Here is a 27,525-nt window from a genome sequence, read left to right as displayed (position 1 = left end):
TGATAATGTGAACATATTGTTCAATTCCAATGTTTACATTTTGCCTGAATAAAAAATGTTTTTTTTCCAGTTACGTCATTTTCTTAAATTGTTTTCTTATTCCTCATTTGCATTCTCAGTACCAAAGTAGAGGTAATTCTAAAGGTTTTCTGTAGCCATCCCAACCAAAACATTTCAGATTACTTCAGAAAGTATGATCTATAACATTTTCTCTTCCTTGCAATGGCAAGTAAAGAATTAAAAAAAAAAAAAGAGGGGAATCTTATAAATCATCCAAGTGAGTAACAGCATAAAGATTTAAAGATAACCTGAAGAAGAATTCAGAGTGTCTATAGCTTTCTCATGCAGCATACCAAAGGTTATGGCAATGGCTTCTCTCTTAACACTATTGACTTCTGAAGAGGTTCTGTCCATGGGCTCAATGTGCTTTCTCATTGAGTAGCGTTACAAAACACCGAACGACTTTGTTGTCCCGTCCAAGCTTACAAATCAATAGTGGTAAGCATTCCTCCCGGATGTCTAGTCTGCAACGTCAACATTGGGAACCAAAAATCACTTATGCTTTCTTATCCAGTTCTTCCTGTTCCCTGCTCTGGCTTGCTGCAGACGGAAGGCTTTGACAAGCTGTCCAACCACAAGAAGGAGCCTGGCAACACTGCAGCTGTATCCATCTCAGTTTTGGTTTGGCGCCTGTCAGGATTTAGATTCATCTACACTTACAGGACAATAGCCCTGGAAGCTCTAGGCACTGTGGGCAGCTGGATGTTTTTTCACATTTTAGTGGTTGTTGTGGGCAAATATTACTGATGTAGTGTTTCTCAACAAAGGTTTTGTCAACATTTCCTTGATGGAAATGCAGTTTTTAGCTGTTCAAGGTCACCTGAATCTAGAAGTATGCATGGCTGTAAACACAAAGTTTAGAGAAGGTTATATCAACCCTACCACAAAATTATGTTACAACAGGAAACTGTTTAAAATGAGGTGAGCTTCAACCTAACAACATTGCAAGCTCACAAACAGATTTCCTTGCAGTTGCGAGGTATGTTCTAAACATACCACACACACACACACACACACACACAGAAAGAGAGAGAGAGAGAGAGAGAGAGAGAGAGAGAGAGAGAGAGAGAGAGAGATTCAAACAACATACACTAAAAACAACAAACAGATATATTAATAAATCTTAGAATGATTTTTATTTTTATTTGTTATTTTTTAGTTTTCTGCAGTGGTCTCTGTCTGTGGCAAAGAGAAGTTTCCATAAGAAGACTAAGAACTACCCTTGTTTGTAGGTCATAGGACAAATATACATTATACAAATATAGATTGTTAGAATTATGCTGGTTTAGTAAATTAATGGTTGAAGAATCTCCCCCAATAATTATGATTTCACTGGCCCTGAATAGCTAGCAAAGATTAATTAATCCAGTACCATGCATTGTCTTTCTCTTGGTGAGTGAGTCTTAAGTTCATTGCCCAATGGTTAGCCCTGAAAAATATACATACAAATAACATTACATGGATTCAACATATTGCAATTGCGAATATATATGTATATACAAATACATATAAGCATGTATTAATATTTAGTGAAACAAACAGGACAAACAGGACACCTTGTAGGTGAGAGGGATTGGGAACAAGTAGCTACAGGGAGGGTTTGGAGGGAGAAAAGGGAAGGAAGGGTAAAACTTTGTAATTAAGTTACAGTCTCAAACATAAACAAAAACAAAGAAAATAATTAAGCCCAAAACTCGCAATATATATTTCACTACCGTGCTTTAAATGCATTCATAATACTAATGTTAGCAAAATGAAAATAGCCTTAATAATATTTAAGTGTGCTTCTGAATCCAGTTTGTCTGGATAAGACTCTTTTTATCTTGGACACCGTATCTACTCCATAATTACTACCAGTATCTGCAGTTGTAGATACACTAAACTATTTTTACACTGATGTTCCTAAGGGCAAGGTATACCACTAAGTCCTTATTTTAATCTTTCAAGGTTCCCCTGGTCTCCTCAGCAAAGTTATAAAAGGTTTTGAGGCTATCAGACTTTTTTAGATATTTCCTAGTCTGCTGCCTATTTATCCCTTCTCCGATTTCCATTGCTAAATGTGTGCTTTTGTAGAGGAGTTCTTCTTGGTTTGTGGAATGCTCCACTTTCTCTCAGATTTTTGTATGTGTGACAATCATTCTAATACTATGTCCCTGCCCTTTTATTTCTTGGCTACCTCATTTGTTACCTCCTAGAAATATTTCCTGACATTCACTGGCATTCAGCTTGTACCATTGTTGTAAAAAAAAAAAAAAAAAATCAGCCATGACTTCACTTCCTGAGTCAGGCCTAAGTGCTTTTAATTATTTCTGCCTACTGCATTATATCTTTCCCTTCAAAGACACTGAAATCATACAGAAAAGATTTTAATTTTTTCCCTCCTTATATATTGTTCTATATGATCATTATAAAAATACTTTGAAGGTATTAATTTGATCCAGAAAGAAATCAGAAAATATCAGCAGCAATACCTTCACCATCAAAGTTAGTCATAAATAACCGAGTTGTTCCTTGATTGCCCGTTTAGAATGAAATGATTTATTTAAAGAATGCACTCTCTAGCTTAGAAGTCATTTAATATGCCCTTAGCATTTTTCTCATGAATTTGCACTCGTAGTAATGATTTCAGAAATCTAATGGTTCCTTTACTTTATAAAGTATGCAGAAAGATTAAGTAACTTCTCCAAAAATATGCCAAGATGACTAACTGTGAAGTCAAGATCTTGAAGTAGAAAGTCCCTTTAGCACTGGATCATCCCACCTTTTAAAATGATTTCTCTAGTGGGAATGCATTGAGAATATTTTCATGAAAATTCTAAAATGCACATAGAATTATTAACAAAAATATTAAAAATAACTTTTAATAGCTACCTGGAAATTTGGCTCATAGTTTATGAGAACTGGCTGCTCTTGCAGAGAATCCAGGTTCAATTCCCAGGACTCAAAAAGCAGTCTACATTTCTTTGAACTGCAGTCCCAGAGAACCAGATGCCCTCTTCTGGCCCATAGAGTCAATGGAACCACATGGTACAAGGCATACATACAGGCATACCACCCATACAAATAAACATAAATAATACTATATTTTTAAAATCAACTCTCTGTTTTTTCTAAATTGATCTTTAAGGTCATGAGAAGTAACATATAAGATTTTCTTCTAAATATTTATGCCCATAAGGTTTGGAAACAGTCAGTTAACCACATGATGGAATTTTGATGTGGAAATTATTTTCATAAATGATTTATTATCTTTTATAAAAAATTGTTCTTGACATTGTTCTTGTTCAGATCGTGTAACAATAAATGAAACAAGAATTCCATATATCTGAAAGAGAGCAAGGAGGGTAATGCTGGAGGATTTCAAGAAAGGAAATGAAAAAAATTCTCAAAATAAAATTTAATAAAAGTACTATAAAATATAATGTGGGTAATATACAATATATAACAGAAAATAGACATATATAAATATTACTAGCTAATGCTCTAGATTGATTCTTGACATGAGTGTGGAAGTTGAAGTTTATCTTTACTTTCTATCATGAACACAGTATACTGTGTTTTTGACATGTTTCAGTGTTGCTTAAAAGATGGTCTAATAATATATCCTGAGTTGTTTCTTCTTCTTCTTCTTCTTCTTCTTCTTCTTCTTCTTCTTCTTCTTCTTCTTCTTCTTCTGCTTCTGCTTCTGCTTCTGCTTCTGCTTCTGCTTCTGCTGCTGCTGCTGCTGCTGCTTCTGCTTCTGCTCCTGCTTCCTCTTCTTCCTCTACTTCCTCCTCTTCTTCCTCTCCTCCTCTTCCTTCTCTTTCTCCTTCTTCTACTTCATTATTATTATTATTATTATTATTATTATTATTATTAATAGTAGTAGTAGTATCATTATTATTATTGCTATTGTGTTATTTTGTTTTTTCAAGACAGAATATCTCTGTTTAGACCTAGATATTCTGTAAATCACTCCATAGAATCAGTCTGCTCCTGCCTCCAAAGTTCTGGGATTAATGAAGTGCTACTACTTTCCCAGTTTTCTGCCCTGAGTTTAAAGGAGGAAGCACTGTCAACAGATTTTCCTTTGATGAGACCCCTAAGCCATTAGATGAACTCTTGGTACTTACTTCTCCACTAATACATAGACTTAGTTTCAGAAAAGATTTTAGCCTAATGTACAACAACTAGACATTTACATTGATACAAAAGAAACTGTTCTATGAAAAGCTGGCAGATCTTATCAGTAAATTATCAGACATTATTGAAAGCAAACTTTGGCAAGAAAGGACAGCATAAAATTAGAGAAGTATCGACCCATGTGAATGAATTTACACTCGTATTTACAAACTGAAAACATTAAATGCAGAGAAAAGGAATAGAGCTCAAGATTAACTTCTAAGTGCCCACGAATGTTCAAACTTAGCCTAGGCAACTGATCAGCTTGGACTTTTTATTCTCTCTTTGAAATTCAATAGCTTTTAAAGTACTGAAATTCAGAACCTTTTAAACTATTTTAGATGTGTCTGTGTGACTCTTAAATATAGCAGTTATCTGATACCCATCTTTAATGTGATATATCATCTTTTTTTAAAATTTCTGGATGGATTTTTTTTTTTAATTTGGTGGTAAATCAGCACAACTGTTCTCAGAAACTCTCAGACACTCAAGTTCAGGATGACTACACAAAAGTAAAAGGTTTAGACTTCTTCCCAAGTCTATGTTTTGTGGATACTAACAAAATTTCAGGCTCATATAAGGTAGGGGCTAAGAGGTAGGAGAATTTCGATAGTCAACCAGTGCTGTTCAAATGTGGTCAAAATAGTAAAACATTATCTCATATCTGTTTCTATGGGATCCTGTCAGCTCCAAAGATATTATTAATGTGACAAAGGGCAGTTAAGTTCATGAATTGAGGTTATTGTTGCATCTGGGATGTCAACTGTGGTTCAAATCAGAGGTGACTTGCTCCAAAGGCTTTCAATACATGGCTCTTAAAGATTATTTGCTTTTATTTTTATGTCATCTGCCATCATGGAAAACAAAAGCTCTTCAATAAATATTGATTTATCAACCTTGAATTATCAGCTTCAAGAGAATGACCCCATAAGTGATTTCCATGTTTATACACAGAATTAAGCAGGAAATGTATGCTATGACTGGGATTTCACAAAACTCAGTGAATGATACATGGTCAGTGCTTCAACAAGAGCAGTGTCTAAGGGTGGCAAGTGTCCATATTTCAGGATGTCTTGCCTCTTGGTTTCAAGATGTTTTTATCTGGCTCTGCAAGTTGAATACATAGATCATTTTAAATGACAGCATAAACAATCAGCATGGTGTGTGGTGGTTTGAATATGCTTAGATCAGAATGTGGCACTTTTAGAAGAAATGGCCTTATTGAAGTAGGTGTGGCCTTGTTGGAGAAAGTGTGTCACTGTAGGTGGGGGCTTTAAGACCCTCATGCTAGCTGCCTGGAAGCTAGTCTTACTCTAGCTGCCATTGGAACAAGAGGTGAAACTCTCTGTAACTCCAGCCCCATGTCTTCCTAGAAGCTATCACCTTGGTGATAATGGACTGAACCTATGAACCTGTAAGGTAGTCCCAATTAAATGTGGACCTTATGAAAGTTACATTGGTCATGATGTCTCTTCACAGCAATAAAACACTAACAAAGACATGATGCCAGTGAAATACTAGCATTTTCAAGTGCCTAAGTCAAATCGGTTAATTTATTCACTCATAAAAGGGAGGTATTGTATTTCTTTCTTCTATTTTCTGTGTTGAACTAAATGCAATCTCCTTAGATCTGATTACCAAACATATGATTAAAAACATTCCAAAAGTTGATTCTCCGGTGTTTTGTAACAGTTCTTCCAGGTTAGAGCTACAACAATGTCACTCCTAATAACCAATGAATCTGTTGAAAATTCGTAAAGCAATCCAATGTGTACAAACATTCAAACATGGTTGTTTACTTTATGTTGGTATAATATATCTACCCTGCACCATGAAGTATTTAACCCTCTTTCCACTAATGTTTGTTTGTTGATCTCATGTAATGAAATGTTATGATTTTTCATAAAGCTCTTAAAACCAGTGTTTGATGACTCATTTCAAGAGAGTGTATCAACAGGAAGCTACAAGCACTTTACTGTGGGACTTTAGGTTACCAGTATCTTCTTGGAGTATGTGAAGTGTCAAGGACCAATGCTGACTTGGAGAGTGGTTCTGTGAGAAGGGATGTCTGGGACTAGTGAAGAAAATGACTCAAAGTCAAATCATGGATCCAAGCTGACAACCTGTGTTCTTCTTAATACAGATTTTCCAGTCTGCTTCTGTCTCTGTTCTGCTTCATCTCTGGAGATCACTCTGTCTATATTGTGCTTGCTTACTATTACTAAGAGATCTCTCTGTTCATAACTTCCTCTGTGTGTGTGTGTGTGTGTGTGTGTGTGTTTATGAGTTCTCCCAGCAGTTCTCCCTTTTTATCCTAAAATGTATTCGGAATTGCTACAGAACACATGTCTAGTTTTTTATTTTACATATCAATCTGGTCATTTACTCCAGGTTTTTCTTTTGATTATCTTATGATTCTGTATCCTGTGACCCCAGCCCTTTGATTCTTAGCAGACAGCTGGCACACATTTTTTCTTAACATTGCAAAAGATTTCAAAGATCTGTTTGGCTTTGTTAAGCACTGACTTACTCTGTCCTAGGCTGACCCTAAACTCTGGACTCTATCTTCCTTTGTATCTCTCTGTCTTCGTATCTTTCTGACAACCAGCCTCATTAATACCTTTGTTCCTTTAGATTTGTGAAGTCCCTCATATTGCATACTTACATTTTTGTATAGTTCAGAAATTATATATTTTCAAACTCATGTTTTTAGAGCTCTTTACCATAACCTTTAGGGCTCTTTTGAAGGTCCCAATGTTTACCATTTTGAGGAGATATAGCCATACTCTTGACTCATGTGCTGTTTCTAACCATCATGGAGTCATTAACATTAACCAGTGGACAACATTGCTAGGAAAAAAAGAGTCCTCCACTGCTAGTGGGTTCAGCGAATTTGTACATTATTACACAAACAATTCTTATGTCCACTGTTCCAGGGGCAGGAACCAAGTCACTCTCTTTCAACCAGGGCCACCTCAGGCTTGGCAGTGAAGACTGAAATTCAAGGAGCTATTAACTAGACATATATGTTTGGCTGAGCTGGAGGAAACTGCTTTGAGCTATCTTAGATAAATCTTCTTTATCAAGAATAATAAAATGGAACTTAAACTTATCTCGTGTCACTAAATTTATGTCTACTCATGTTCATTAATGAGAAAACTAAGCAAATCTCATTGAATCTCTATCTGCCATATTATTTTAATCTAGATAGTATTGCATTGATAAACAATATCCTGGAAATTACAATTGAAGGAAGACCTTTCTCCTTCATTTGACTCATGTCATCATTAGGTCAGATGGTTTAGGAGAAAAGAAGTGAAAATATGTAAAGATATAGCTAGTAATACCTTTTTTAAAGCATTTCCCTAATCAGATAACAAAAAGCAGTGTTTTAGTGATGTCAAAGTATTTACTGAATTGAGGGAAAGTAGATGCTAATGGACCCCCCCACATGTTTATGCACTAATATTTAATCTGTAAATGAGGATTTTCTTTTACGTGCATCAGTGCCAGGTATACTTGTTTAAATTAACCCCATAGGCATTAAGAAGAAATGTGAACATGTTACGCAGTGTCAACAACATCCCAAGGGTTCACAAAAGAACCAAGTAAGCAATTCTACATAATGGGTATCAGTTATATCACTTCTCATCGTGGTAAGTACTCTAGATATAAAAAATAATGCATGAGATAGAGATAAATTTGACTGACACATTGTGCCTGCAATTTACAACTCTGAAATCAATGATTCAGATTCCTCTTCCAGTTCTACATCGAGAAACTGGGATCACAGGGCCCCCATGGAGGAGCTAGAGAAAATACACAAGGAGCTTAAGGGAACTGCAACCCTATAGGTGGAACAACATTATGAACTAACTAGTACTCCAGAGCTCTTGACTCTAGCTGCATATGTATCAAAAGATGGCCTAGTTGGCCATCACTGGAAAGAGAGGCCCATTGGACTTGCAAACTTTATATGCCTCAGTATAGGGGAACACCAGGGCCAAAAAGTGGGAGTGGGTGGGTAGGGGAGTTGGAGGGGGAGGGTATGGGGGACTTTTGGGATATCATTGGAAATGTAAATGAGGAAAATACCTAATAAAAAAATATTAAAAAAAAAAAAGAAACTTGATAGACCTCATAATGTCTGTTTCCTTTTTTTTTTTTTTTTTTTTTTAAGATATCGTGGCTACACAGTCATATCAGATGACTGAAACAATTAAGAAGAATAGTTCTGTCCTCTATACAGTATCTAAAACTACTAGTTCTCCTTACTCCTAATAACTGTTTCTCGGCTTCAGTGCCGTGCTCCTGAGGATAGGCAGGCAGCACTCTTTGTCCTTTATATTTGCAGACCTTCACACAAATCCCAGAACCAAATAGGCACTACTTTAATTATTTGTTGATTTTAATAGAATTAGGCCAAACAACATTACAGCTCAATGTGCTTAAAGTAGGAGAGGTTTATGAGAACAGTCATGCTGGAGAAACACTAGCCATATGTTAAAAAATGATAATTGCATGAAATTAATACAGACACATAGGATGTGATGTTGAGAGGGAACAACATTAGGAAAAAGAACAATATCAACTTGGATAAAACAGTGAAAAGCAATTAGCAGATAGTAGATCAGTAGCTGTCAACAGATTACAGTTGGATGAAACCTAATAACTACCCTTATGGGTTAATATTGACAACATCCGATGACATAAAAATTGCCCTATATTTCTCTGATATATTAATGTGAATTACAAATTGTAATTATGTAAGTATAAGTAAATCCTCTTGAATACATTCCCTGACAATAAGCCCCTACATATGCAAATGCAAACTTTTTAAATGAGAGGAAACGAAGATTCATAGGTAATTTCTATGTATTATTTCAGGTACAACATTACAGAAAAAGTGCTGTTGCTTCTCTAAATTTTGGTTTTAATTCAACTATAACTATTAAGTCAGTAATCTTAATTTCCTTTATGAAGACCAAGGAACTAAACTAAGACTCAGGTAGAATAAAATAACTTCAGCATTAAAAAAGAAGAGAAATACCCACAAGTGACCAGGAAGGATGAATCCATGCTGAAATTCAAGCTTGGCCACAGAAAAGTTGACTTCAGAAGTAGGGCTAGGAAGCTCTTCTCAGGTTTTTAATACTTTATGCTGAATGTGTAGATTGAGTACCACTGCTGTAAAAAAAAAAAAAAAAAAATCCAGGTTCTTCTAGCTCTCTCTTAGGAGACTGTGATTGAAACTGAGTCTGGAAGAAACCTGTAAATGTGAGTTCAAGAAGGAACTTGAGCAAAAGTCCATGCTCATTTTTTAAATTTTTTTTATTGTTTTACATTATATTTATAATATATAATTTATAATTCTATAAACTGTTCCAGTGTCTATTGTGTATACATTAAGATCAATCCTTAAGACAAAAGAATGAATAGCTGTGGTTTGCTCAACTGAAAGCAATTGGAATGAAACTATAAGAGATATTCAGCCACAATCTAAAGATAAAATTGCTTTTCTTGCTACCTTAATTGAAAGCTGTAACTATGGTGCCGATGCACCTCTTAAAATTAACCATCCCCATTGCTGGATAGATAGTCCAGTGGTAAAGAGTTCCAGAGGGCCTGGATTCAATTTCCAGCAACCGCATGGGGTGACAACCTCTGTAACTCCTGCTCCAGGCAGTCTGATGGCCTCTTTTGCCTAGGTGTACACCAAGTACACATGCTATACGCAGACATATATTCAGCTAGAAACATATATACCTTAAAGTAACATTAATGATTATTTTAAGAACAAAGTGAGCTATCCCTTGATATTCTAAGTAAATTAATTTTATATTTTATTTTTGAAGTTTCACACTGGACTTCGAGAAACTCATCTTCTGAATGCAGTCTTGATTAACTGTAAATAAATCAGATTTTCACTCACGGACAGGTGGAACATTGCTTTTTAGAAGTGGCTTTATGTAACTATTTGTAAATTTATGTAAAGTTTCCCTCTGCTTTCTATGGCTTTGGTGTTCAATGCTTGTCATTAAGAGGTGATGTTATATTTAATTGTATAAGTGTTCTACATTTTTTCCACCTGGAGGGATCATAGTCATGAGCCAGGATGTCTTGCCAGCTCACCCTGATGTCATCAACCCTATCTATGTTCTAATATCTTGGCCTCATGTGTTTTAGATTTATTGATCAGCCCCTGAATCGATCCAGTGCCACCTATATGTGTGTGGGTATGAAAACGACAGCTGGGGCTTCAGCCACATAGCAGTGGATGCTTTTCCAAAGAAGTGTGAGTCCCATACACTCAGCATCCCTCAACTGTCAATGGTTTTCTTGATAGGACTGGGGCCTCATGGGGCCATGAAGATATTGTAAAATAGTAAATATAATTTGTGTGATCCATAATAGCTTATGATCTCAAAGAAAATTATTAGGATTTACTTTCCAGTTTTGCTGCTTTTTGTTACATGTAGGTATATAACATGTTAGAATATTTAAGGGTGTTATATGGTAAAAATCTTGTCTGCATTCAATATGTCACTACTCCTCCAAACAATTACTGCTTAGAATACTCTATGGAGATTATCATTTTAAAGTATTACTCTACAAGTTTTAGGAACTGCTGCATAAACTGATGTCTTTGCTGTTAAGACAGAGGTTAGCCAAAACCAGAAACATTATTTTCCCTAGTACAGAAAATGAGTTCTTATAGTAGGAAATATAGCACAGTACTGTCTTTAACAATTTTTAAGAAGAAATAACATCATTCATAAGAATTGTGGTTATAGAACACAGAATTTGTAATTAGTGTTGAAGCATACAAAAAAATCCTTAGTTTATAAACAGAAAAGAATACAGATTATGGCTAGTTATGCTCCTAACCCAATGGTCATGGCTCATTTATTCCTTTAGATTTCTTATTTAAAACACATTGGACTTGGGTAGTCACCTGGTCCTGTGATTTTTCTCTAATGGCAGTCATCCATGCTGTCTGTCTGAATAAATATAACTCACACTCTACCTACCATTTCTGGTTATAAAATAATAGATTAATTCAAATGTTGATTTAAGTAGAGGGGTGAGTAGAGATATTACCTTCCCAGGGAAACCTTCCAGTAATGATTACTTAATAACTCAGTAAGCAGCCACATGCTTGTCTTAAAGATGCCTAGGTAGAGTAGAGGTAAAGGAGATGTTTACTATCAATATTTACAGATATCTCTCATTCCTCCTGTTATCCCCAAGTTGTATTGACAACAATGTTTTTCTTGCTCATACCAGGCTCTAAATTCTTTAATTCAAAAATGGGAATGGAAACAAATAAAAAAAAGTACTCAAAATACTCATCATTTGCTTATTTGATTTTTCTGTTGCTTTGAACACTGTCTAGTTGTGTGAAATGGAATTATCCTTGCCCAGTTTGAAGCACAGGCCATCAGTTTCTGGAATCAATTGTGTTACGTAATGTAAGCTAAGCTTGAAGAAATTCTGCAATCTGAGCTGTCAGGGACAATTTTAAATGCTATGCTACAATGTTATGTTAATACAAGGTTTGTCCACCTCCACATAAAGCTTTGTAATAGGCATATCTATCTATAATCAGAATGTCCTTGCTAAACTGGTAAATGTATCCACAATTAAACTTTCAAAGGTCTCCAGAGTTCACAGGAAAAAAAAAGACATCCACATGTATGGTTTAACACAAGTACATCTGAAAACTGAAAATAAAGCACACTTCTTTATTTTATTACATATAAGGCAATCAGGACATATGACTGAGATTTTTCTGTGTTTTGAAAAATAAACTGTTCACTATATGGTATAATATTGATATTGTATAACATATACTACTAGTATCTTCCTAATAAATATCTACATGTGTCCTATTATCTGTATTTGAACTTCCAAAGAACATTATAAGTAAGAATATATTACCATTCCATTAAAATGTCCTCAGCTTATAAAAATGACAATCCTCACCCCTCAAAAAACCCAAAGCTACCCTGCATTCCAAAGATATGAAGCTTTATACCAACAGTTACTATATCAAATCTGAGTGGTTCATCCCTTTTAAAACTGAGTGTGCTCTTCTGCATATTTTGTTTTATTACACATAAAATTTATCACTAAAGAATGGATAGTTCATAAAATGTATTGAGGAGAAAAATAGGGTTACATGGATGAAAACTAAAATTAGCAATGAGCGCTGCAGGTAACCATGGAGTTGGCCTGGCTTAGCTGCCTTGAAAGATGTGCATCATAGGATTTTCAGGTTAGGGTTCATGGCTCACAGTCCACAATGTGCTTTCTAGTTCCTGAGAGACCAACATGCTCCCTCAGGCAGTGAAGCATTCAGGCCGCTTTGTGTTTCTCTGTATGTTTCTTTGGAAGTCATGGAATCATGGAAGCTTGAAAGGACACTTAGCCTTAGACATTAATCTTGTGTACATGGTAGGGCCTGAAAACGTCACTGTTTCCTGACAAATACAGCTGTATTGACCCTGGTAATTGCCATTATATTCCATTTCTGATACAAGCTTTAAAAAGTCCAATTGTTCTCAATAAAATTGTCACAACCTTAGTTGTGCTATGGCCCTGTCCAAAAACACTTTGCTTAGTTCCTCATGATGGTGTCGGTGACCTTAGCCTGGTAAATAAGCACTGGCATTTACAGGGCACAGAAAAGTGAGATTTGTAATCACTATGCACAACTGCTTTCTTTTAAGTTAAATATCTCAAATATAATGTTGATTTTAAATGAACCCTTTCAGCATTCTGTGAAAATAAATGACATTCTACGGTGTTTAATTGATAACTCAGAACTCAGAAAATAAGTGTCCAGAAAGGAAGAGTAATATCTAAAAGATTTATTCAAGGCAGAATAGATGTATTTGTTTTGGAGCAGAATACTGAGAGTAGAAATAGTAATCCCTTCCCTTTTGGTGCTGTGCCTTCCATCAGCTTGCAAACTGAAATGCAGTCTGAGAGCCTTGGGTCTTTCAAATTTCTCCTCAAAGCTTGGAGCCATTTAGTACATTCTCCTTTAATCTGTTTTCATCATATCAAGAGGATTGGATTATACAAAAATAACACAGGTTAAGCATCATGACTTTTAGAGCGCTGAAGTTGGTTATTTTAAATTAAAATAAAAACTATATGATAACGATTATTAGGTAGTGCTCTGATTATCTGAAAGATGATAACTTAGAGAAAAGTATATAAATTGAAATCCACGTCTCAGCCCTAAATCAGTGAAAAATTCTTTCTTTGACTTGGAAATTTACTTTCTTATATGTTTATATTAAAATAAAAACAAAAACTAAGCATAGAAATTTTGTTAGTGATTTTAGCACTGGGAAAACTGAAGCAAAATCCCAATCCTAGTTCTAGGCTAGCCTGAAGAACATAAGCACTTCTAGTATGGCTCAGTAAATAAATAAATAAAAAATAAATAAATGAATGAATGAATGAATGAATAAATAAATAAATAAATAAATAAATAAATAAATAAATAAAATGAGACAGGGCTTCAAAAACTCAGCCAACATAAACCAAAGGACATAAATATGAGACAGGGCTTCAAAAACTCAGCCAACATAAACCAAAGGACATGAACCTGGGCCAGGGGCCTGTAGACACAAAATACAAGGAAGTTTGAGGAAGAGAGCTAAGAGAATATACATAGACAAGTTTCTGAAATTGTTTAAAAAATTATTTAAAAAATAAGAGTACATATTCAAACTTATCCAGGAGTTGGTGGCTTTCGAAAAAAATGATTTTCCTGATCCCCCTAAAGCAAATTTAATGTCTACAAAATATGTTGAGCTCATTGAATAAAATTGGTTTTTCCTAAAAAATAAAATATAATTATGTGTAATAATGTTAATATGTATTAATTTTTAAAATTGTGTTTAAATTTTAAAATGAGTACTTTAATGCAGAATTATGATGTTAATTATTAAGATTCTATTTTAGTTTAATTATGTGTGCCTGAATATACGTCTCTGTGTAGGTATGTGTATATGAATTCAGTTGGTCATGCAAGCCAGAAGAGGATATCAGGTCCCAGGAAACTAGAGTTACATTTGCCTGTGGGTCATTTGATAAGGGTTCTGTTAACCTGGGTCCTCTGAAACAGTATCTTAATAGAGAACTTCATTAAGGAAGATCCTTAAAGGAACTGAGTTATTTCTCTAGTTCCAAGAACTGCTGCTTTATTTTATATTCATTGTCCAGATTATCATGTGTTTTTTAGAACCACTTTTCCCATTTGTATTTATACGCTATTCGGGACATATATTTGTGGGGCAGTGGGCTGCACACAGACAGCCTGGTCTCCAGTTGATCAAAAGGTCTGGAACCCCGGGGGCCCAATGGGTGGTGATTTCCACCTACATGGAACTTAAGTTATTCTATCTTGTCTCCTGGACCCCTGGCTCCTGTCGAAGTTACTGCCCAGACAGCCTCCACAGGAAATGTTTGTGACTACCAGTCACTTAAGACCAGCACCAAGCCTTCCCACATGCAAATAAGGTCTCCTCCAAGCTCTCAGTCCAAGCCAATGAGATATACCTGCTATCGAACCCTGAATCACCCCAAAACTATATATAAATCTTATCCAGGAAATTAAAGGTGTACAAGAACTACTCAGTTGTCTGAGTCTTTTGTTCCAAGAGCTGTACCACTTGGGAAGAGATCTCTCAGGAAGCACCACCTGAGGTCCTGCTGCAGTCCTCCTTTGATAGTAGTCGGATTGTCATTGGCCCTGCCAGACCCAACTCAGTGCAGAGCAGCTCAGAGTAACTGAGAGACCTGGAAGGCAGAGACTTCATCTCTCTGCCCGCAATGGTTTCCATTCACTGGAAACCTTGCACCAGGCCTGGCCAGAGGTCTCCATGGTAAACCTCTGGTACCCAGGCCCACATATATTAAGGTTATATGTAAGATGATTTGGTAATCCATATTCACATACAAATATACTCAGATGTATTATAGCATTTGTTATCCATTGCTTGGAGGTTTTAATAAAGATTGAAATCTTATCACCAGTTTAGCAGTTTACAATGTAATTATGAATTGCATTAGTTTTGGAATGTGAAGGTACGAGGGATTTCTCTAGCTTCTATTACCTCAAGAGTCACAGTTGGCTTGGATTGTATTCACAGGCATGAATTTACTCCAAATGAGATAATCTTAAGTCCAATTAAACCCCTATAGATATAAGTACCCCTCTTGTACCAGTGGAAACATCTTTCCATGCCACTCTTTGTTGTGATTTATAGGTTTTACATCTGGCTCAGACTATTGATTTTGTTTCTCTTTCGGCACTTTTATATACCTGGAAGCTAATCCTAATGGAAGAGACTTTCAGTTTAGTTCCAATTCAATTGCCCAAGTTTTGGGCCTAAAATGTATGTCACCTTCACCAATTGAGTTTTACTGGCAAGATGTGGAAAGATTATAACCATGAATGTTTGCAATGGTTGTGCATCATCAAGAAAGTTCTTATTTCAGCAGATGGGGGGTGCTACAGAAATTCACAAAATACAGAGGAGTATAGATTGTATTGATACTTCTACTACAAATGTTCTATATCTGAGGATCAGGGATGAGCATGAAATAGAGTGAGGAATGATTTTAAGAGACAGAAGACTAGGACACATACTGTCATTTATAAATGACAAGGCAGCTACTACACCTATGAAATCTCAGCAATATATTCTCTTAACTAGACCTGCATAATGACAATTCCAGTGAAGATGGTGACATATCTCAGCCAAAACTTCTCTCCACTTAGTCCAACAATAATTCAATACTGGATGAACACTTCCCAATCAGTGTTCCAATGATTACTTTCTGTTTTCATTTCCATCTTAGTTTACCACATCTTGCATCATTTGAATAAAATATTCATATATTATATAGCCCAATAAAAGTTATAGCAGACCATAGCTGCATTACAAACCTAAGCAGTAAGCAGGGATTGTTGATAAAAGAGAAATATTTCTTCAACAGTTTTAATTTTCAGACTAAAAAAAATATATTTTTCTTGCTTTTCGGGTATGTTTGGGTATCGGGAACTTTCAGAATAGCATTTGAAATGTAAATAAAGAAAATATCTCATAAAAAAGAAAGACATCAACCTAATGAACAATTTAATAAATATAGAAATCATTAGTGGACAATATAATACATAATGAGATGTTAAATATATTGAAGCTCACAAAAAGAAAATTAATGATATCTAAAAATAACAATAATATGTAGTATATAAAAATTCCAAAAATAAAATATTTCATAATAAAAATAGTTTTATTCTTTTTTTACTCAGTTTCTTTTTTTAAAATTAGATATTTTCTTTATTTACATTTCAAATGTTATCTACTTTCCTGGTTTCCCCTCCAAAAACTCCCTATTCCCTCCCACCTAACCCTGCTCACCAACCCACCCACTCCAGCTTCCTGGACCTGGCATTCCCCTATACTGGGGAATAGAAACTTCACAGAACCCAGGGCCTCTCCTCCCATTGATGACTGACTAGGCCTTTCTCTGCTACATATGCAGCTACAGCTCTGAGTCCCATCATGTGTTTTCTTTGGTTGATGGTTTATTCCCAGGGATCTCTTGAGGTTACTGGTTAGTTCATACTGTTGTTCCTCCTATGGGGCTGCAAACCCCTTCAGCTGCTTGGGTATTTTCTCTAGCTCCTTCAATGGGACCCTGTGCTCAGTCCAATGGATGGCTGTGAACATTCACTTCTGTATTTGTCAGGCACTGGCAATGCCTCTCAGGAGACTGCTATATCAGTCTCTTGTAAGCAAGCACTTGTTGGCATCCACAATAGTGTCTGGGTTTGTTAACTGTATATGGGATGGATCCTCAGGTGAGGCAGACTCTGGGTGGTCATTCCTTCAGAAGTTACACTGCAGAGAACCAAATAACCTTATAAAAAATGGGGTACAGAGCTAAACATAGAATTCTTAACTGAGGAATACCGAATGGCTGAGAAGCACCTAACCAAATGTTCAACATTCTTAGTCATCAAATCAAAACAGCCCTGAGATTCCACCTCACACCAGTCAGAATGGCTAAGATAAAAAACTCAGGTGACAGCAGATGCTGGTAAGGATGTGGAGAAAGAGGAACACTCCTCCATTGCTGGTGGCATTGCAAGCTGGTACAACCACTCTGGAAATCAGTCTGGCAGTTTCCCAGAAAATTGGACAAAGTATTAACAGAGGATCCAGCAATACCACTCCTGGGCATATAACCAGAAGATGCTCCAATATGTAATAAGGACACATGCTCCACTATGTTTATAGCAGCCTTATTTATAATAGCCAGAAACTGGAAACAACCCACATTTCCCTCAACAGAGGAATAGATACAGAAAATGTGTAACATTTACACAATAGAGCACTATGAAGCTATTAAAAACAAGGAATTTATGAAATTCTTAGGCAAATGGATAGATCTAGAGGATATCATCCTAAGTGAGGTAATCCAATCACAAAAGAACACATGTTATGCACTCACTGATAAGTGAATATTAGCCCAGAAACTCGGAATGCCCAAGATACAATTTGAAAAACGCATGAAATTCAAGAAGAAGGAATACAAAAGTATGAATACTTTAATCCTTCTTAGAAGGGGGAACAAAATACCCATGGAAGGAGTTACAGAGATAAAGTGTGGAACAGAGATTGATTTCTTGATTGTTTCTCTAAAGTGAAATCATTTAAGAAGCATGAGTAGAGGGTCTTTCGATGGAAGACTCTTAGATGAAACTTTTCTTAAATATGTATACAAAATATCTTTTGCTTTTATAATTTTTTCATGAATAATACTGCAATATTCTGTATACTGAGAAGAAAGGACACTGACAAGAGGAAAGTGATTATGTGGAGACAGACTGCCATGTCAAGAAGGAGATTCCCACCCTTCAGTGCAGTTCCTTCCTTTTTTATAATTTATTTTGCAACCCCCAAATAATTATTCATACAATATATTTTGATCATGTTTTCTCCTCTCACATCAATACAATTTTTTTATCTGGAGAGGAAGACTGTTGCAATGCCAAAATATGGCAAGCAACTTTAGGGCTTGGCATCTAGCTGCCTTTTGAACATGAATTCTCTACTCTCTTGTTTCAGGCTCAACTATCTGGAGAGTGCTGTTACCACTAAGGATAATAACAACTAGACAGCTTTGTAACTTTCTGTCTATATTCATTTTTAAAAGGATTAGTGTCTTAAACATGATTCAAAAATACATGTTAACTGGCCCAGGGGAAAATTTCCTAAACAGATCTCCAATGGCTCATGCTTTAAGATCAAGAATTGATAAATGGGACCTCATAAAACTGGTAAGCTTCTGTAAGGCTAAGGGCATAGTTGATAGGAAAAAATGCCAATCTACTGATTGGGAAAAAAACTTCACTAACCTCACATCTGATAGAGGGCTAATATGCACAATATATAAAGAACTCAAGAAGTTAATCACCAAAAACCCAAACAAGCAACTCCAAATATGGGGTATAGAATTAAACCAAAAATTAACAATTGAGGAATCTCTAATGACTGAGAAACACCTAAAGAAATGTTCAAAGCCCTTAGCAATCAGAGAAATGCAAATCACAACAACCCTGAGATTCTACCTTACACCAATCAGAATGGTTAAGATCAAAACCTCAGGTGACACCCGTGGAGAAAGAGGAACCCTCCTCTATTGCTGGTGGGATTGCAAACTGGTACAACCACTCTGGAAATCAATCTGGAGGTTCCTCAGAAAATTGGAAATAGGTTTCCTGAAGACCCAGCTATACCACTCTTGGGAATATACCCAAAAGATGCCCCACCATACCACAGGGCCACTTCTTCCACTATATTCATAGCAGCCTTATTTGTGGTAGCCAGAAGCTGGAAACAACCTAGATGTTCCACTACAGAAGAATGGATACAAAAAATGTGGGTCATTTACACAATGGAATACTACTCAGCTATTAAGAACAAGAACATTTTGACTTTTGCAGGCAAATTCATGGAACTAGAAAACATCATCTTGAGTAACTCAGACCCAAAAGGGCACGCATGGTATGTACTTACAAATAAGTGGATATTAGCCAAAAAGAAAAAGAAAAGAAGAAAAAAAAACCATACAGAATACACAAGTTCGAGTCCACAGAATTCAAAAGGCTCAACAAGCTGAAGTACCCAAGTGAGGATGCCTCCCACTTGGGAGAGAGAAGAATTCAATCACAAGTGGGGAGGGAAGGAGGAGGGACTTGGAAGGGAATGTGGAAGGAGGCAGTGTGGGGTAGAGTAGAACTTGATCTGGTATTTGGTGAGGAAAAATGACTAAAGTCCTGAGAGCCAGCAGAAATAATGGAAACAGGCAACCCCAGGAAATAGGAGGTTGAGGGGGGCATAATGCACCAGAGATCTGGGGGGGGATGAGAAACTCCTAGGACTCATAGGGAGGGACCTTTGGTGAAATACCTGACAGTAGGGAGAGGGAACTTACAGAGCCCACCTGCAGCAGGAAGACATCAAGTGAGGGATGGGGTTGTCATCCCAGTCACACCTCTGACCCATAACTGTTCCTGTTTGGAAGAATTACAAGGATGAAAATAGAGAGGAACCTGAGGAATAGAAGGTCCAGCAACAAGCCCAAAGTGGGATCCATCTCAAGGGGAGGTCCCAAGGCCTGACACTATTACTGAGGCTATGGAACACTCACAAAAAGGGATCTACCATGACTGCCCTCTAGAAGATGCAACTAGCAGCTGAAAGAATCAGATGCAGATATTTGCACAAAACTGATGGACAGAAGCAGCTGGCCCCTGTTGTTGAAGTAGGGAAGACTGAGAAAAGCTGAGGAGAAAGGCAATTCTGTAAGGGGACCAGCAGTCTTATTTAATCTGGACCACCAAACAGACAGCATACACCAGCTGATATTAGGCCCCTAACACATATACAGCAGAGGACTTTCCAGGTCTGTTTATTCAAACATGAAGCACCTAACCCTCAAGAGATGGGGGGGTGGGCGCATCCACGTAGAAATGAAGTGGGGTGGAAAGGAAGGGTGGGATGTGGAACAGTCAGAGGGTGGCTCGGGAGGGGCAAGGAATGGAATATGGAGTGGAAAAATGAATTACAAATAAAGTTAAATTTCAAAAAATACATGCTAACTATTGGCAAAGAAATGGTGAAGATTCTTTTAGTGAGGGAAGTTGTGACATAAAAAATCACTCCAACTTCATTCTGAAAACAGAAAATAAAGGTGAAAAACATGTTCAGCAATTTTCACAAAATCCATGGTTGTTTCTTAAGTGAATGCTAAATATACCTAGTAACAGGCTCCTTTTGAGTGTTTTTTTTATGGAAATATAGGACTTGACCCAGCATTTTGAGAGGATCTTGCAATCTATCCTACTGAAATAGGAAAGGAATATGTGGTTCTGGGACTTTGAATTAACCATTCCATTCCCCCCCCCCCCACTGTTGAAATACTAGAGAACATAAAATCCGGAAACTTCTTCAAAAGGTTATTATTTTTATTAAAATACTGAAAAAAAATTACTTCTTTTCTGATACATCCCAGACACTGCAAGTAAAATTTCAGGAAATACTGATACATAAAGCTGTTTTTAAAAATCACACATCCTTTTTGCTCAGAGACATAATTCATATAGGCATCACCTTGTATATTTTAGAAAGTTTATATTTAATTTAAAAACCATTTTTTGAGAGGACTTTTATTTTTAATTTTATGTGATAAAATTAAAAAGCGATAATTCAGAAACCATAAACTCCTTTCAATGGTGGTATTCAGTGTTTTCTTGTATTTATCAGCTACATTGTCATCATAATCCAATTTTAGCATTTTTTTTCATTAGCTCAAAAAAGACGCCTCATAACAATTATCACTAAGAGGCAGCCACTAGTTTACTTTCAGTCTTTAGTTTATGCTGGGCATCTCAGTTAAATTAGAATCACAACATATGTGTGCTGTAGGATTTCCCTCTTTGATTTGTCATAGCATTTTATAAAATTAAATCTTCATTGATATTTAAACACACTTAAAACAGTCATCCAGTTAGAATGATTGGTTTATTGATTTCAGCTCAAAGTTATGTTGGAATTAATGTTAATTAACTTTAGAGCACTTTGGTTCTCCTAGAAGGAAGCCTCATACCCACTAGCGTTCACTTCTCTTTACCAGGCCACACAACTATTATTCTACTTTCTGCTTCTCTTGAGTGTCTTCTCTTGAAATTTCATGTTACTGGGAAAGCATAGGTATTTTATAACTAGCTTTATTCAGTTAACGTAATCATTTCAGTTTTTCCCATGTCACATCATTAGTATTTCATTACTATTGTTTGTATGATAATATGACAGTCTATATAACTGATTATTTTAATAATTATTTATAATTATAGTATAAAATAAATTTATAATTTAAATATATTTGTTTTATAATTTAATTATCTATATTATTACATCTTTAATTATAAACTCAGTTTGGTTATTTGTCATTTGGGAATGGTATGAATTGATGTTGAGAGCATTTATATATTAGTTTTTATGAAATCTTAGGCCAGAATACATACAAGTATCACTTTGTTTCTTTCCAGTTTATGTGCTACTTGTTTGTTTCTTCTTAGCTTTTTTATAGAATAGAAGGAGGAATGCAAAACTTATAGGAATGAAAGTAATGAATGCAATTATCTCAGAATTAGGGTTTCCTCTTGCTGATGGTCCTTTTAACGTTATGGAAGAAACCCTTTCTTTTATAGTGTGTTCCTGTGCATGTGTGTGTGTTTGTGCGTGTGTGTGTGTGTGTACTTTTGTGAATGTGTTTGTACATGTGTATCTACACTTAAGACTGTGTGCATGTGTGTATGTGTATATGCATGCATATATGTGTGAATGCAGGTGTGTGTAGGTGAATGTATGTGTGTGTGTAGGTTTTCAATACTATGTGCATGTGATATGCGATAACATATGTATGAATGAATGTATATATGTGAGTGTGTATGTGCATGTGTGCTTGTATATACATATATATATGTCTCTTTGTATATCTGTGTGTTTTCACAGATTTTGAAATACTGTAAATATTTTTAAGTATTGAAGTAAATATTGTAAATATTTACAATAAGTATTGTAAATATTTACAATAAGTATTGTAAATATTAAAGTGCTTCTGTTGAATTTGTCTTTCCCTTCCTTTTCTCTCTTCCGGGGCTTTATCTTCTTTCATTTTTGTTATTTTCATACTGCATATTATAAGACACTTCAATTCACCATTGTTTTTCTTGAGGCAGACTTTTATATTTTGAATTCTTCTAATTCTTGTACATTTTAAGGTAATTTTTTTAGTCTAATATAGTATTTAAAAGTAATCACTAATTAATAATATTCTCTTTTTAGTTAACCATTAGAATTACTTAATTCTTAAACCATTTAAATGTAATATGGTTCAATAATTGTAAAGATTATGATACCTTATCTGTTCATGTTTGTTCAAAGTTTAAAATTTGGGTCTTTTCAAATTTTATGTCTCTATTAATTCCTCTGTATATTTCCAGTTGTTTCAGTAATTCTTTCTAATGATTCTGTAAAAATATGTTCTCTCCCATAATACATTGAATTTATTCTGTATACTGATGTTATCTTTAGAATTTATACCTAGCGCCATTTGTTTAATTGATTAAAATTTTTTAGTGATACAATTTCACCAAGTCTATTTTCCTTTGGCTGTGTTAAACTTATTCCCTTATGTAATTTTTTTTGAAAGAATCATTACTCATGAGATATCAGTTACATGGCCATTGATTAATGGTGATATGTGCTTAAACCCTCTGAGTCATCAGTACCTTCACTATTCTTCCTGGAGTCTGCTTTCATAGTTCAATAGATTTTCAAGTCAGGTCTCCAGGCCTCAAAGAAGTAGTAGCTGTCAGGTTTTCTCATTGGTGAGCCTGGAGAAAATACACACTTTGGGCAAAGAAGTATTTCTTTAAAACTCCTGGTATGAAGATGGGTTTAGCAATGGGCTCTTTTAGGATACCATTCCTCATGCCTATAAGTAATAACAAGGACTAATGTTATCCCCTTGACAAGAAAATTATAACCTAGGGGACTAGTACCCATGAGTGTATCAGTAGTTACAGTTAGTACTGCTGTGATGAAACAGTGCAACAAATAGCAAGTTAGGGAAGAAAGGGTTTCTTTGGCTTATACTTCCATATTGTAGACTATCATTGAAGGAAATTAGGGCAGGAACTCAAATAGAGGAGGAAACTGTAGGCAGAAGCTGATGTGGAGGGAATGGAGGGGCACTGCTTTCTGTCATGCTCCTCCTGGCTTGCACAGCCTGTTTTCTTATAGAACCCCCAACTACCAGCCCAGAGATAGTACTATTCATAGTAGGCTGGACCCTCTCCAATCAGTCTCTAATCAAGAAAATGTCCTACAGCCAGGTCTTATGGAGAGATTTCCTCAAATAAGGTTCTGCCCTTTTAAGTGACTTAAAACCAGACCTTGGTGTGCCTGTGAGAGTTACCTGTCAGCAAGCCTGTATGAGGTTATCTAAACTAGTTTAAGTTAGGTGAGAATATGAAATACGGAGAAAGAATTTGAGCACAAGCATCCCTCTTTCCCTAGGTTTGATTATATATACGATGTTATTAGGAGTCTGATTTATTCCTGTTGCCATATTTTTGTCATCAACCATAACAGCAACCCTTTTGACCTAAGCACTATCATGACTTGTTTGCTCCTTAAGTTATTTTCATCTGGTACATGGTAACAATCAAAGTAACATGCCATTTCCAAGATCTGGTTTCTCTCTGCCCACCCACCGACTCCTGCCTCACCTCTCTAACATCCCCCTTCTCTAGGGCATCAAGCAGAGGGGAATGGGGTGGAGGATACATGGAGTGGAGACTGGGAAGAGAGATAACATTTGAGATGTAAACAAATAAAATGTTTAATAAAAAAAAAAAGTAAAACAAGATCTTGTTGAATATCTGTCAGTGTTCAGAAGCAGAACAATGGTTTTTGACCCTTTAAAATTGTCTGTTGAAGATAAGCTGCTCACACAGCCATTTCAGGATCCTTTGCTAGTTCTAAATGCCAACCTACCTTATATTAAAATGTCTTCAAATATCATAAATGTTTGAGGAAAGCCTGTGTTTGATTTTCAGTTAAGGGATCTTCCTAAGAAAACTTAGTTTAAACATTTGGTCAGGAAATTTTCCTTTTACAAATCTCTTAGGGTTTAACAGGTAAACCTACCTTTTAAAAGTGTATTTGGCTTATAAGGTATGTCCCATAATTGTGTGTGTGTGTGTGTGTGTGTGTGTGAATCTAGTCCTTTTCTAATAGTTTATAAGTCAACAATACAGTTTAAGACAATGTCATGCAAGTGCAATACAATGCCAGTATTAGCTATATTCACCATCTAACCTGTTGCTCACATGTGGTTCTTGTCCTATTCTGACTGTGATAACCATATCATAGGGCCTGTGAATAAACATAAGGTTAAATTCTAGGTCATTCTTTTAGAAAACGTTACTATGGGAGGGGACATGTTGACATGGTTTGACGTTGCTTTTGTTTTGTGGCTAGAACTGGCTTACTGATGTGGCTCTCCTGACCTAGATGCCCAAATGTGAGCCAGTTTCTGGTCTGATTCTGATCCTCTCATCCTCTTACCTCTACATCTGTTGTAAGCTTCTACCACTCTGTTTATCTTAATGGCTTCCCTGAGTCCAGGCTTTGGCACTGAATTTTGGAACTTTTAATTTCTGTTCTTTGGCCACCATCCAGCTCTCACTACCTTCTCAAGGATCACATCTTCTTTGAGAACAAACTAGAGGTCCATGCATTAGTTTGGCCTCTGCTGTGGTCTCAGATTTCTACAGAATCTTTAAGCCTGTGTGCTTTTGCTTGGGTGAGACTTCCTGGTGTCCTCGGATTCTCTCCATGTTGTAACTTCTGTACAAAAAGAAAACACAACAAATTTGTCAAACACATATTTGCTCTCCCTGTCAAAGTAACATAATCTGCATGTTTTACTTATTCAATAGTAAATAAAGGGCACAAAACTGAAACATTTCAGAAATAAGCATGCACATAATCGGTAAACAGTAAAAAAGTAAAACCACATTTTTATAAACTCTGTTGTTTTTTTATATTGTAACATTTAAACATTGAATTCTACTCCAAACCATAATTTTGTCTCTAAAATAATAATAGTCATAAAAATATATTTATCTTGGCTATACCAGGTGACATTATTTTCCTATGCTCTATCAAAAATACAAAATGGAGTATATTAGGGTTAATTCCATATTAAGTAGGTTTTGAAGACTATAATTAAAGTTTAGGACAAGCAGACAATGTTTATGGCATGGACTTTCAGAAGTAGATAAATATCAATGCTAAGTATGAAGGACATTCAATTTTAGATTTAATAAGGATGAAAAGCAATGAAAAATGAACCAGTCGCAAAGAGAAGACAATCTTATCAAAATATGACGTAAATATTTGTATTTTATTAATGACAGCGTTTTCCTATTTCTTCTATTCTTAATAAAAAGTGGATTTTTAATATTAAATTCATAACAGGAACAGGTAACTTTGCAAACTGCCTGTTAACCTCAAACTTTATGTCACGAACCTTCTGGTTGTTAAAATAGGTTCATGGCAACATTGATCTGGTATGAATATCAGTCTGATGAATTGATAGAATTAAGCCGCTAAGATGATTATACATGAATATCTCACTTAATATACTTAATGTTTACATAATTAAGCATTATAAACCTATATTTAAAGCCAGAATTACTCAGACATAAGCATTTTAAAGTACAACGTATTTGTTCAACTATACTTCTTCTGTTGTGGTTAACGGATCATTGATATTAGAACTTTAATTCACTGATAATTTCAATTTATGGTCCAGCTCTATTTGTTATTTTTCAGTAAGATTACTATATCGATTATAAACATGTACATTAGTCACTTTTTAATTTTTTTTAGTGGATATTTTATTTATTTACATTTCAAGTGTTATCCCCATCTCAAACCCCATTCCCTCTCTTCCCACTTCTATAAGGGTGTTCCCCCACCCACCCACCCACTCCCACCTCACTCCCCTGGCATTCCTTCACAGGACCAAGGGCTTCTCCCATTGATGACAGACAAGGCCATCCTATGCTACAAATGCAGCTGGAGCCAATTAGTCCCTCCATGTATACTCTTTGGTTGGTGGTTTAGTCCCGGAGATCTCAGGGGTATGGTTGGTTGATATTGCTGTTCTTCCTATGGGGTTACAAATAAAAAGAAACTAAATGTAAGATTTAAATAGAGATGGGCAGGACAGTCTTCAATGGTGTGTTGCTGACTTTGTATTTCTGCACTTGCCATGTCTGACTCTCAACCTGAGTTCTCTTCACTCTAACTGATGGGTTCCTAGATTTTTCAAACTTAGATTGTTCTAAGATCACATATTAATAACTTCAAACACCAGAACTATTGTGAGTGACTTCCAAAGTAATCAAAATCCATGGATGGTTCCACATAAATATACAAATTTTTAGAAGATTTCACAGCAGTTGCTTGAGCTTCCCTCAATTTCTATAGAAAAATGTTCAAGTCTTCAAGAATGCAGCTCAATAAACTACCTGCTACTCCATTATCCTATGCTTATGTAAATTGTACTGCCACTCAATTAGCTTATTTAAACTATTAACCCATAATTTTAAAATATATTTGTTGAGCTACTAACTCTTCTGAATCCTTTCTATTTCTCTCTATGGTTATAAGCAATTGATTACGTCTGTACTTTTCAAAGCAATTTTTCTCATTTTTTTATTTTTCCCTTTGATATATTCTACACATACTATTTTAAAAGGTCTAGAATGCCATTTCCATAACAATAACCCAAATAAATGAGTAAAAATATTTTCACAAATAACTCTCATATCTCAGACATGACAATTGAATTACTTTATCCTATTAAAAGCTAATCTTTCATTTAAATATGACAAACTCATCTTAAAGATATGTTTGAAACAATCAAAGAAGGTGAAAAAGTCTACAAATTTTGGAAGACATTTTTTTTGTTTGTTTTTTTGTTTTTTTTTGTTTTTGTTTTTTTTTCTTTTTATTTATTTATTTATTTTTTTTAAATATTTTTATTACATATTTTCCTCAATTACATTTCCAATACTATCCCAAAAGTCCCCCATAGCGCCCCCCACTTCCCTACCCACCCATTCCC

This window comes from Mus caroli, chromosome 3, assembly GCF_900094665.2.
Source record: "Mus caroli chromosome 3, CAROLI_EIJ_v1.1, whole genome shotgun sequence".
Taxonomy (NCBI): domain Eukaryota; kingdom Metazoa; phylum Chordata; class Mammalia; order Rodentia; family Muridae; genus Mus; species Mus caroli.
Note: the sequence above shows the minus strand (reverse complement) of the source record.